This window comes from Aythya ferina (assembly GCF_964211825.1).
Source record: "Aythya ferina genome assembly, chromosome: 11".
Classification (NCBI taxonomy): Eukaryota; Metazoa; Chordata; class Aves; order Anseriformes; family Anatidae; genus Aythya; species Aythya ferina.
In genome coordinates this window covers 4,594,786-4,608,607 of record NC_140307.1, presented here as the reverse complement: position 1 = coordinate 4,608,607, position 13,822 = coordinate 4,594,786, and the positions used below count along the sequence as shown (strand labels likewise).

Below are 13,822 nucleotides of genomic sequence, written 5' to 3'. Positions count from 1 at the left end.
AGAATGGGTTTTGCAGCCCAAGAGAGGTGATAACTCACCGTGGAAAGTGATCTTGCTGTCAACCCAAATAAAAAATGCCTGTCTGCATGATCTTCTCCCAAATCCAACTTTCTTCTAGAATCAAATCCAGCTTTTCTCCTGGACTGCACTGGTCTCTAGTCATATTTAGGAACTGTGCTATCTAAAGATCTCTGCCTATGGAATGTTTGGCTCTGCTCATGTTTGGCTTCATCAGAGTGAACAGGACAAAGTAGAGGTGCAGGGAGGGCCTGTGCCAAGTCATTTTGCAGGATTCACCTGATGCTCTATTTGAATTCTTGACAAGAATTTTGAATATACATGTCCCTGAAGAACAGGAATGCCTGCTTAATTGAAATAAGGGAAAAAATAGCTGTATCACAGACAAAACTATGCATAACATTGTAGGTAGGAAGGCACGTTTTATGAGGGTTGGGGACATTCGTAATCTTTTGATATTGGCTAGTAGAAAGTGGTCATCGTATCTTCATTTTCTTGTTTGATAAAGTTCTTGTTTTACAATGGACAGCCTGTAAGAAGTTCAGCTGAAGGAATTGGTAGTTTACTCCAATAAAATCAGGAGATGAATTTAACAAGCCATTGTGATACACAGGATATGTTAAAGAAATCCTCTGCCCACTGAATTCAGTGAGTTTTGTCATTGCTTTCAGTTGTGCCAGGATTTTATGCATTATACTTAATTTCAACTAACCCAGTTTTCGTATTAGGTAATATTTTTAAAGTATTTAGTGTTTTCTTTGTGATTGGAAATATTGTTGGGCAATAGTAGGTTGTTTATTTATTTTAAATATTTTTAAATGGATATTTAAAATAAGTCTTATAAATTTCAATTAAAAATAGGTTCTTACCAGTAGACATATTTCATCAAGACACAGCTCAGACCCTTGTTCTGAAATTCTAGAATACAAATAAAACATGTACATGTATAAAGAAGGTAATTTAAACAACATATATGCAAATAAGATTCAATTTTCTTCTTTCTGAAGACAATATAGAGCCCTCATTTCTACAGAAATGTTTTATTTTCTATGAAAGTCTATTTATGTAATGATCATTGTAATTAATAGAACTTTATTAAAATTGATACAGTGCCAAATCCAAATATTGGATGAAGATAAAGTGTATGGACTCTTGAAAACTTTCAAGATACAAACAATTTTCCACAGAACACTCAAACAAGAATTTACATAAGTATATTGGCTTAATTATGACAAGAGCTGCCAGTTTTGTGTGTCAGATGAAAAGCACTGATGGCCACATGGACACCAACTCAGAGTTATCTGGAAACTGCAAGTATTTTTTGGCACAAAAAAATTGGAAGGAATGAAAAAAGTGTAGAGACACTGAGTGAAAGAAGGAAGACAAGGGATTTTTCTGTTTCTGTACAGAGGAACTAAGATACAAAATCCAGAATTCTGGGAGCTTTTTTTTTTTTTTTAATTGATCACATCATTTTGAATGGACGTACTACATTTGTATTTCATTTGAGCATTTCTCTGTGTGCTTTAGGTGTATACATCTTTGTGCCTTTCTGCATAGATAGAACATTTCATATTCTCCACCTGGCTATGATGAGTCATCTAGAGAAACACTCATTGTTAATAGTATTTGCTTTTATTTCATCTTGTATAATCGTCCTATGTGGGTAGTTTTATAGCAGTTTAATGTAAAATTAAAAGAAGACTACCATAAAGATTTATGGTACAGCAAATTAAGTTGTTCCCTTTCTATTTTTAGAACAGTTTCAATGACTTGGAGTATGTCTTGACAGCAAAAAGGTGAATTGTGCTTTAAATGTATGTTTGGAAACACATAGAAATGACTTGAAGGGGGAGCAGCAGAGCTGACTCACATAGAGATGACAAAGTGGCACTTTCCATAATCCATGTAACACCACTGAGAAAACATGTGTAGGGCTGTGCAAACTACCTGTAAAAAATATAGCTAGGCAACTATCCTGTGCTCATCTGAGAGCATTTAATTCTTATTCTTAATAGAGTCAGGGCTAGGTGGGCAGCCAAGAATCCGGATATCCAGCTCCAATTTACTGCTTGAACATTCAGTAAGCATTTGGAAACAGAAGACATTTTGTAGCTTTGTGTTATCATAACCCAGACTGATGTGTACTATATAGAATTCTGCATAAACCATGCAGAAGATTTTATGAGAACATCGGATAGAGCATATGCCTCTGTAACAAACCAGTACAATATAATACAGTATGTATGTATTATATTTATATACACATGCATATATAAATTACACACATCACATATATGTAGGAAGAGAACCCCAAGCATCATATTTTATGCACATTATACCTGTGTTTTTATGTATATCTGTAGGAATGAAATACATGATACTACAGTGCACACATATGTATCCATGTTTTGTTAACTCTTACAAGTTCGCACCCATTATAGATACCTGCATTTTCTACTAATTTTAGCAAAGCAATAGAGAAAGGGACTTCTAAGTTCACTTACCTGTTGTCAATTACTGACGCCTCATTACACAAATCGCTCGGAAAGCTGATGAGGTTTTATCTAACATAGAGGCCAGGTCAATCAATCGTCATCAGACCTGTGGATCTTCAATGGACATTGAAAGGTTAACCCAGTTCTTCAGGGCCTCCATCATGTCAGCAAAAATTAGCAAGAAGGTGGCCAAGTTGTCAATAGAGCACAGAGACAATTAGTTAATGATTAGAATGCTAGCACTTGGGGAATTGATAACAAAATGAGCCATCTTGGGTACATTTGCATGCATTTAGAAAATCTATATAGCTTGGTGGGAAGGAAGGGAAGTCTGTGCATATGCTGCAGCAAGGAGTGCCATAAAGCAGAATGATGTGTGTCTGATTGTATGTATGGTTGTGCTAAATCAAGTCACCATATCAAAAAACCTGTACATTTCAGCTTGTCAGGTACTTGGCTGCACTGATCTACTTAGTAGCCAGCAGTAGTAATGACGCTGCTGCCCTGTCATCATAACCCCATTTTCAGCTAAATGATTATGGATTTGATGTGTTTTACTGTAAGCACTGGCCCTGCTAGTTGTGATTAAACTTGGAGCTTGTTAAATTAGGAACAAAGTAAAATTAGAAGACTTTATCCTGTTTAGGATTTCATCACTTGATTTTATTCTTGACTTCTCTTCTTTTGTAGGACTATTTTGTAAGACTTCCTCCATGCAATTAGCATTTCACTTTTATATCCCTTGTTGGAACATGAAATCCTCTGTCCATATCACTAGGCCAGGGATCCTTCTTGTGTTGGCTGAGGCTTCTAAACTAGTTTAGGCATGAAAAGTAAATGTTAGAAATTGTCTGCATAATTACATTGACAAGTGGGTTTTGATCGTTTCAAGGTCTCCTTTACCTTTGTGCTCTCCATTAGGTTCAGATACATTTCTGATACCCATGACTATGTTTAAAAATTGCTCAAATGTTCTGCTATTGAAGTATTGCAGGGATTTATTTTAGGCTATTAGGTGTCTCTCTACCTTTGATGGAAGACTACTGTATGCTCTATATCTGAATTGCATTGTCCACCATTATAAACACCCCCTTAATAAGAGACATCCACTCAGTGTCTAACAAAAGAATTCCTTGGATTCTGAGAACAGCCTTAAGAAGATATATCATATATACTATAGGTTATCTTGTGACCCAATTGCCTTCCTATTGATGTGCTGGTACTTGGATTTATGTCTCTGAGTGCTTTGACATACAAGTACCCAATTATATTCAATTTAGATTCAGGTGGCAAAGACCTTCACTTTTATTTAGCAAGCATAGATTTTGTAAGTTTTAAAGAAAATGTCATGAAGGGAAAGGGAAGATTTTTAGATGGCTGATTCCAGCTTTATGTTTTCTACACCCCAGTAACCCTCCACAAACCATAACAATTTAAGTCATAATCATATTTATATCAGATTTAGTGAGAAAGGGGCATGAGATGACCAAGTGGTGGTTTCTGCAACAGTGAAACTGAGACATTATGGTCTCCAGCATCTGTTCAGACAGTTTTCAGCCCTACATTTTATAAACAAAAAAGGCATCTCTTTTCCTCCTGTGAGCCATAAAGGGGATGAAAATGTGCTTTAAAGACATCCGCATTTGAATTGTCCCATTTGAAGCAGAAAGCCTAATTGTCTGGAATATTAGTCCTCCATGCCATTGTGATGAGCCTTTATGAGTATCTTCCTCCAAGTGTATTGAAAAACTCAAGTGTGCTTGACACTGAGCGCTAATGTTTGTCTCTACACGTTGATGTTACCGTCAAAAAAATGTGTCGTGCCTTAGAGCTGTAACTTCCAAAGCAATTACACACAGGAAATCTTTGGGATTAAGTGAAAATAAAAATATCATGGCCAGTAAACACTGTTTCATTACCAAGCCTGTGATCAGTGATGGTGTTTTTAAGCCATAGTCATATTGTTTTTTCTTTATTCTTTCATTATTACAATTCAAAGGATTTTCTTTCCATCCATTAAGTTCAGGTTGAAATATGTAATGGGACAGATTCCACATTATTACATCTGGAGTTATTCAGCTATGATCTATTCATCCTTACAAAGATAACCAGGAGAAAGCTTTTGCCTATATTGTCATACTGACAGTCAAATATTTTGTATAAAACAAACCTACGCTGCTGGACTGTACTCATGGTACCCAGACTTCTGGAACCAGATGAATTCCTTCTTTTCACCTGCTCTTCACCTCCTACAGAGGAAGCCTTTTCCCACTGGGTTGTACTGTCATCTTGCCTCTTTGACCCCTAAACTGACAGAAATGGTTAAACTTCCTTGATGAAAGTTTTGTACTCGGTATTTTGTTGAAATGCTGCTCACACTTTAAAGCCACCATACATATTCTTTAAGGATGGTTTCTGGTTCCCTAAAAAAAATCCACAATAGCTGTTGAGCTGTTGCAACTGTTGCCTTTCTTGTTTTTCATTTCTTTCTTTGCACTTTGATCAGAAGCTTTGTTGAAATGTGTTGGTGTTGGTCCAAGGGAAGTTTTCTTTTTTGTCTCATGCCAGCTACACTGAAGTATATTTCTGAGTATAAGAATGGGCTAAGCAGGGAGCCCTGCTTGGGGAATGTAAACACTACTGTGGTCAGTATATTAAGAAATATCCTGAAGTTAGAGACAATACTTGTATCTAGAAGGGAAGAGATGCCCATAGAAAAAGAAAAAGCACTCTGAGGATTTCAGCTGAAATATTTATTGACATCTATGTAACCACCAATTTTGAGATTGTTTTTGTATGAAAATAATAAGGAAATCCATAGCAACTTCTGCTTAACTTTCTCTAGAAATGAAACAACAACAAAAAGCAACTGGCAAAGGGTATCTTTAAGGTTTCTTCCCCATAGGTGGGGAAAAAAAAAAAAAAAAAAGGCATGAAAGCTGTTCCCTTGAGACCTCTCAACTAGGAAGGCCCATGAGCTTCACGTACATTTGGATAACAGCAGCTTGGAACTTTTTGAAATTATACCCCTCAGTACTAAGCTTATTTCATTCAAAAGAGAAATCTAGGATGATGTTTATAAGGGTTTGCTGTTTCGCCATGGTTTTGATCAGAAACAGATGGTGTATCTGAAACAATTAGGAAAACTTTTGTTTAGAAGCAGCCCACACATAATTGAGTGTTTGATGTAGACATCATAGCATTTGGTATTGGGGAGAGAAACTTGTAAATCCATTTAAAATTTGGTGTGCCAGGACCTCAGCAGGTGTCATCTGGCATGGCTTCTGGAAGCCATGTCAGATCACGAGCTGAAGGTCCCTGCCTGCAGTCCCTTTCAAATGAGCAATCATCTTTTTTACAAAATGACCAGAACCATACCCATTCCAAAGAATAATTTCATAGAAGATGCACCAGCCCCCAGACAGCCATAACATTGTTCTTGTTGCCTGAAGATGATACTGCAAAAGTGCTTTTTTAAAAAAAAACTCCTTCCACTGTAAGTCCAACTTTGCATTGCTGGACCTGGGGCATGTATGAGGATTTCATTTCAAATAACACCAGGCACTGAGACCATGGTATTGGGTTTGGTGTTTCCTTATGCACTATTTATGTCCTCCCTAAGAACTAGTTCTCAGTTGGGATCTTGCAGTTATATCATCATTTTCCTATGGAAAGGCAGGAAGGTATGAGCTGTTGTGAAGGAGAACGAATACTAAATGCAGGAGTCCACTCCTTATGGCTGGAGACTTTCAGGGGTAGCAGAAATTTGGATGCACAGCTGTGTGGATGCTGGAATCAGGAGAACACCAGCTGTGGAGACCTGTGACTGCACTGAAAACTGTCGGTGATCACATTCCTGTAAATTATGGAGTGATACAGCATTTTCTCCTTGGGGATGGTGTTTAGAAGAGAGCTCCATGAGGGGATACTTAAAAGATTCCATTGCCTCCTGTGGGTTATCCTTGCCGGAAGAAATTACCTTGTGTCTAAAATTCAGTGTAAGGCAATAATGTTCATGCATGCTTGCATGCATTTCTATGTGTACACGTACGTTTACTGTAGAATTTCACAGATGTTGAAGGAAGGCCAAACAGAAACATCTGATCACTTATTAAGGTCACCTGTTTAATAGTCACCACGGAATTGTACTTACCGAGAATTTAACATAGCATTGTGGTAGACCTACTCTAGATATAACATTATTTCAGCAGGAGCAGAATTAGACACACACTGAGCACTCTGGAGAATCCCCCTATATATATACCAAGATGATTGTCTTGAATTAAATACTGTTGAACAGACTGCCATTTTCATTAAACCCTCTTTTTTCACTCCACTTGTAATAGGAAGAAAATATACATAATAATGGGCCACGGTACTGAGAGTGCACATTGAATCCATGTAAGATGCTTGTCTAGAGTACAGCGCCTTGAGGCCAATATGTAAAAGTGAGTCAGGCCCGTATATATAAAAATATTTTCACACACAAGGCCCAGGTTTATTTGACCTAACTTTAGGCACTTAAGTAAGGTACTTAAGGATACACTCTCCTGTGGCTCTCCATGTAGTCAATGGAGTGAGAGAGGCACCTTAAGGAGGCAATTTAGTCTGTCTGTGATCTGAATTGTCCTTATGAGATTCCTGTTTCTCTCCAACACCTATTTAGTTACTTGTAGGATAACAAAGCTTTTATGGTAGGTACTTGAGTTAGCTGCCTCATAGAGGGGAGATAAATCTTGGCCAAACAGATTGCATGTTGGAAATAATTGTTGACATTGCACTGTTGCTGTGATGTCTTGAAGTTATGAACATTCCCTCAGGAATCTTGCTGATAAAAAATAATAATTTAGAGATAAGCTATGAAATCTTTCAAGTTTCTTTAAACCTTTATACCAGACTCTTAGCTTCCTTATGCAGTATTAATATTGCAAAATACACTGTAATGAACTAGTTCCTCAGAATACCATACTTTTCTTCAGTATTGCAGTTCTCTAAATAGGAAGATCTGATTACATGATTCAAAGGCAACAAACAGTGATTTTAAAAAACATTTGGCTATTTGGATTACTATTAATAATTTTCAAGATTTGCTGCAACAGCATGTAATGAGTGTAAAAGTCAACAAAAAAGGTTTTAACTAGCACTAAATTTATTCCCTGCCAAAGTAAACACCATCACAATTCTGCTTGAAAGAAAATCCATCCTAGAATGAGCAATCATCGTTTCCTTCCTGCATGGACTGGGAATGTATGAATAAGGAGAACATTTATCCTGGAATAATAATACAGATGGTTAAGCAGACATCCATTTTCTCACTGCCTAGAATGACTTTACATGAATCTTATGCAAAACTGTCTAGATGACATTATTTTTCCAAATGTGGGTATTAATTCTTCACTTCTAAATTCAGTTTGGATAGCTATACATTTTCTGCCAACGTTTTCTAACAATACCAGTGGAATGTGTATTTCATTTCTCTTTGTGTAATGTTGTTACTCATTACTGAGGTGTAGCTGCATGTTACCCCAGATATGGCCCTGTTTGAGTAGGATTGAAAGCACTGATGGAGGATCAGACCAATTCAACCTACGTACATAGACTGAATCTACAGAACCAGATACTTTATAAGAGAGTGCAAGAAACTCCCTAGTATGCCTAGATTATGCCTATATGGCATAATCTGCTCATTTCATTTCAAAGGAAAATTGTTTCCTTTTTTCTGTGTAGATTAAGAACCACTTAAAGTACTTAATTTTCTATAATTGAATCAAACTCTTAGAATATGTGTTTAGTCATTCTTTTGTCTCTTGCTAAATTTTTGTCCTCAGTATATATCTTGTGGCCTAGAGCATCACTGATTAATTTCTGAATACTACAAGTATTTTCAAATGCCTATTTTCTTTCATTTTCACAGAATATCCCTTTGTGATAAAGTCAAAATTTAAAATTTGTCTGATTCAGGATCTATTTTTCTTTTGTTATTTCATTCTACATTTCCTGTGGCATCTTCAGAAACTGAAAGATAATAATTAATTTTGATGTGGCATTCCTAAGGGAATTCCAGATAATTTTGAATAAAAGGAAAATAATTGAATAAGTCATTAGCATTATTGCTAGATCACTTTGCAGCTAGCCCCAAAAATACCTAGAGCATTAAAAAGGACTGGTGCTTTTCTGAAGTGAAGTCTACTGCAATATCCCTACTCATTTCCAAAAATCTGTGTAAAAATCTGTCTCTTTGCTTTCTGTTGCTCACATTTTTTTTTGAAACACTTGTGTTTTGGGAAAAAAAAGAAGTCTTCTGTATTCAATCTCATCATGAAAATTAAAGCTTTGAGAACAGTCTATCTAACAAAAAGAAGTAAGTTTCAGACAGATTAAACAGAAAAATATGACTTTTAAATAGTTCTAGCCTAGAAAATGGTTTCGTTTTTATAATTGTACCCTAGCCTGTGATATTGTAGGATTGCAAGTAGCAGATGACAGACATTGAACAAGTTATTCCTCTGATTATGAATTAAGAAGTAGAATAGGTTGTAATTCAAGTGAAATTACTAATTGGAATCATCTCTGTGGGAACAGAAGTCTCTTGCTTTGGAGCTAGTGAGAACTCAACTCAGAACTTTTGCCAAAAAATTGTAATAAAATAGTTTTTAAGGTTTAAAAAATGTCAGTAAGATGTTGCAGTTAACTTTATCACTGTTTATTTGTTTACATTAAGGCAGTGCCCAGAGAGCCAGTGAGTGATTAGGATCTTTCCTAGGACTAATCAAAAAAACATGGAAGGGCCTAAAACCTAGTGTCTAATTTTATAGATTTAAATAGTCCCTGTTGGCTTGTTTACATGACAAGTGACAACAACTAAATAAATTCCAGATTTAGGGGAGTAGCACATAGTAATAGTTAGATGACTAAGACTGATGGAATTTGTCTCCATTTCTGCTGTACTATATTAAGTGATTGTAGGGGTTTTTGTTTATTTGTTTGTTTTTTCCCCTACATTTTCATAGTTGCTGCCTAAAAACCTATCCTATTTTCAACAGTGTCAAAGTAGGTGATTTGTATTATTAAAACAAACAAACAAACAAAAACATAAAGAAATGAAACTGTGAGTATAGATATTATACCTCTGAGGAATGTTACTGGACCGCATTGTATTTCATGTAGTTAGGCAGACCAATAGGTGCTCACATTTATTCCACCAAAAACGACTTCAGAGAGATAACATCAAATAAATATTAAGAAAGGTCTGCACAATTTTGGAAATCTGTTAGTGTTTTCAAGACTGTCGATCTCACCAGCCCAAATGAGTTACAAATTTAGATCCCGTATAATGGAGCAATACTTTTCCAAGAATTAATTTGAACATGTCATTACATGTGAGCATTTCAGAGGTATCCAGAAGTAAAGACTACACACCATTTTCACTTGTGGGTTGTATAAACCAGCAATAGCTTTATGGATATTTAGGCACTGGTACAGAGCCGAAATCAATCAACAATGTGGTATAAGAGGAGCTTCTTTAGACACTAAAAACAATGAGGTTCAAAGAAGTCAGCACACTTACATTTAAGGGAGCACATCACAAGCGAATTGGGTCATCTCAGGGAAATATAAAAGCATTATTCCTCTGAGATTTGAAAAAAAAATACATAATTACTTCTTCCACCAAGCATGATTCTTTTAAATAACCTTCATTTTTGTCCCTTGGAAATGAAAAGAGGTTTACATTAAAAAGGCATTTCCTCTGACTCTCTGTCCTTGAGCAGCACAAAATGTAAACTATACCCTTCCCTTCTTCCTTTGAAGAAAAAGGAGTTTCAATCTTCTTCTGTGAACACGGTCCATTTAAATAAGGAGATGGAGTCCCATCTTTTCGATCAGCTTTCTTTGTTTGACTTGTCAGTAATAACACTTGAGCTGAAATTGTACAGGCGTCCTGCTAATTTAGTAATTATTGACACGGTGCTGGGCAAGAAATGATAGCAAACACAGGGAACTGTTAAGAAGAAATGAAATAAAAGATCTTCATATCATTGTTGAATAATGGTTGAGATCATTTTGTGCTCTAAGTAGGCCCAATACACCTTTTTCCATTTTCTCGACACATTTATAATTTATGCTTTGTAATAGTTCCAAATATTTTTAGGACTCCACACTTTGTTTGAGAATCCAGAAGAACTGAATGAGAATCACGAAGTGCACACACAGATGAGTGAGCAGTGTGACCTGCCATAGCTTTTGATTTAAGAATGATCCCTCATTTCTTCATATTCCCCTTTTTTGTTTCTCAATTTACATTTGTATTTAGAGCTGCCTTAGCTCTGGCTGAGATCAGTGTTGCCTATGCAGTTGACCCCTTTGTATGTGGCTGGACCCAGAGATTGCTTTTGGATTTTGCCCTGCGGATAACATCATGGCAGCTTTACTTAGTTCAAATAGCTTTTCAGTGGCCTGGTGTGCAGAGGTTTTAGTATCGTTTCAAGGAAGGCTGAGAGTTTCCACTGCAGTGATACAGCACTCTGCTCTTTGCATTGAACGACGCAATCTTGAAACATGTATAAAAGAGGGCATCCAGTAATGAGTTTGCTTCACGCTTACTAGGTGTTAATATTAAAGCTCCCTATGGATGAAAATCACAGTTAACTTGTACATTCTTTATCTCTTTTAAATTCCCTTTTCCATCTGCTCTCACTGGACTTGGTTAGAGTAATTTCTAGACCTACAATTCTTAAAACATAGCTATGCAAATAAATATAGAGACCACTGTGTTTTTGAGTCATTAGATAATATTTTTGGATTGCTTTAGATTTCCTTTCTTCTGTTTTTTTTTGTTGTTTTTTTTTTGTTTTGTTTTGTTTTTTTTTTAACATAAATATTTTTTCTCCTCAAACCTACAACATTTCAGAGGCTTTTGATGCAGTTTAGGGAAGAAAGGGGGGAGAAAACAGAAATTACTTTGAGGAATTTCATGAAGGAAATTTCAGAAAAGACTAGAGAAAAAATATATCTCTGTTCAAGTAAAACATCCTAAAAGGATGCATCAGGTTTTAATGGTGTATGTGTGTTAAAAAAGCTGTTAAAAAGCTTTCCCTTTATTCCTACCCTCTTCTAAACTCTATTATTTTTTAATCATACCAATAGACTACAAACTTTACTCAAGTGTTTCAGAATAAATTTTGTTTGTTTCATTTATGTGTGTTAAGTCCAATAAAATATTTAGCAGAGCTTGGATACAAATTGGAAATGGCCTTATCATTGAATGGAAACAGAAGATGTAGCAAAGAATCATATTAAAGAAAAATTTGTATAATTTTCAGACAAAAACTGAAATGAAATCTGTTTACTAACCCACCAGCTGTCACTGCTACTTCTAGTTGCAATGTATTGCATACACTGAGCTATATACTTGTAGTCACAGGCATTACTGTAAGGTTTCCGCTGGGAAACTGAGCCTAATGCCTTTTCAACTTCTATTTTTTTCTTTCAGAATGGTAAATTTAATTTTAGTGCCTGCATGCTTCCTCATTTTTTGTGGCATTATTTTTGTTTGTTTTACATTTTCAAGAAGATTTTATTTAAAGGAAACAATCCAAAACTGGGGGCCAACGTGTTAAAAAGTTATAACCAAGGAAAAAGTTCAGGGGCACTAAAGCTTACAAAATACTATTGCAAAATGTCCATGGCCATTCTGAAATTGTTTGAGATGTGTTTCAAGTATTTAAGATGTATTTCAAGTAGGAAGAAATCCAGGCTATGTAATTACTACTTATTGATTGTCTCTCCAGATTCACTGCCCGAGACCAAGTCCATCAACTTGCAATGGAGAGGACAAAGTTAGTGCCCCATGGCGTTTGCTTTCAAAAAGAAAACAAGGAGATTTTTACTTCTATCAGTAAAAGAGTAAGTACTAAGTAATCGAAGTACTAGAAATGTTTTAGACACACACTTACAGATGTGTCAAGCTAAAGCACATAAGTAGAGTCAGTGCCCGAGGCACTGTGATGAGAACTCCATGTCAAAATGAAGAACTAAATGCAGATCTTCTGCCTGCCTGTGCTACAGCCTACTGAAGGAAAAATATATATGTATATCCAAAAAATAAACACTTATTTGTGCTCAAAAAAAACCTTTTTCCTGGGATTTTGGATATTTTTCTCTGAAGAAAAAAAAAAATATAAAGAAATGAAAGAACAAAATTTTGAAACCTAAAACCTTTTAAGTTGCAAAATTAAAATAATTTTGTTTTGACACTATCAAAATGAAACACACTGACTTCATTTCAGTATTTTTTCAAATGTTTTTGGTGAAAAAAATATTCAGCTAAGCTAGGGAGAATATGCAGGATCTCTATTTTTTGCCAAACAGTTTTGCTTTCCTGTGCTTCAATTCTGTTATATTTATTCCATAGTCAAGTTTCTAGTTCAGAAACCACCTAAGCCAGACCAGGACTTAGCATTGCCTCCAGCTCATTCATATCAAGCTCCTAGAGAAAAATGAAATTTTCTGGACTGTTACACTGGTCTCTTTTCCCAAGACTATATCCATACTATGGGGAAAACTTCATAAAGCCTTTCATTTATGTGCATGCAATTTTATGTGATGAGACAAATGCGGTCTTTAAATAGGGTGCATGGTGTAATCAAACACACTCGCTGGAAGCTATGTTTGGGCTGTCTGTGCCTGAATCTTGTTCCCACTGCAGAAAACCAACCACATCCCCTGTCCACATGGGCAGCTAATAATGTACCAGCAGTGCAGCATAATAGCATTTGCACCCACACAAACAGGCTGCTTTTAAAAGCCAGAAATTTCACATTTTTCCCTGTATCTCTAAAATAAAACTGCCTGGGTACAAGTGAGGATACTTGCTGTGCTTAAAGCACAACAGATCGGTTATGGACATGCCTGAACTTTCTGACCCAAGGGATGGAGCATGAGCGTACGCAGAAAGAGGCAGAAGAAATCAGCAGACTTAATTGTTCGTATCCCAAATGTAAATATCCATATATAAAAACACCCCCTAAACCTGAAACCCACACGTACCGACTGGTCCTTTTTAATCTTAATTTTGAACAGTTGCTACTCCAATTAAATTCTACCACCTAGCATTTTCAAACAGCTCTTAGTTGTTTCAGCAAACTCTTTTAATGGACAGCTGTTTTTGACAGCTCCTCCTGATTTGCCAGCGCTGTGTCATCTGCCAGAGCAGGAGGACCCATTTTGTATTCTGCTGCTGGCACTGAGGGGATATGTAAATGTACACATGAATCAGTTGTCACCAGCACAGACACACTGTGGCGAGA

General features: G+C 36.1%; 1 long non-coding RNA gene across 1 annotated transcript in view; it reads left to right on the top strand.

Annotated features, from left to right (window-relative positions):
- LOC311442867 overlaps positions 1-13,822 on the top strand; it is a 286,453-nt gene that overhangs the window by 236,064 nt on the left and 36,567 nt on the right. The window contains exon 2 of the long non-coding RNA XR_014696923.1: positions 12,305-12,419. This is a non-coding gene — a long non-coding RNA (uncharacterized lncRNA). The remainder of the gene's footprint in view (positions 1-12,304; positions 12,420-13,822) is intronic.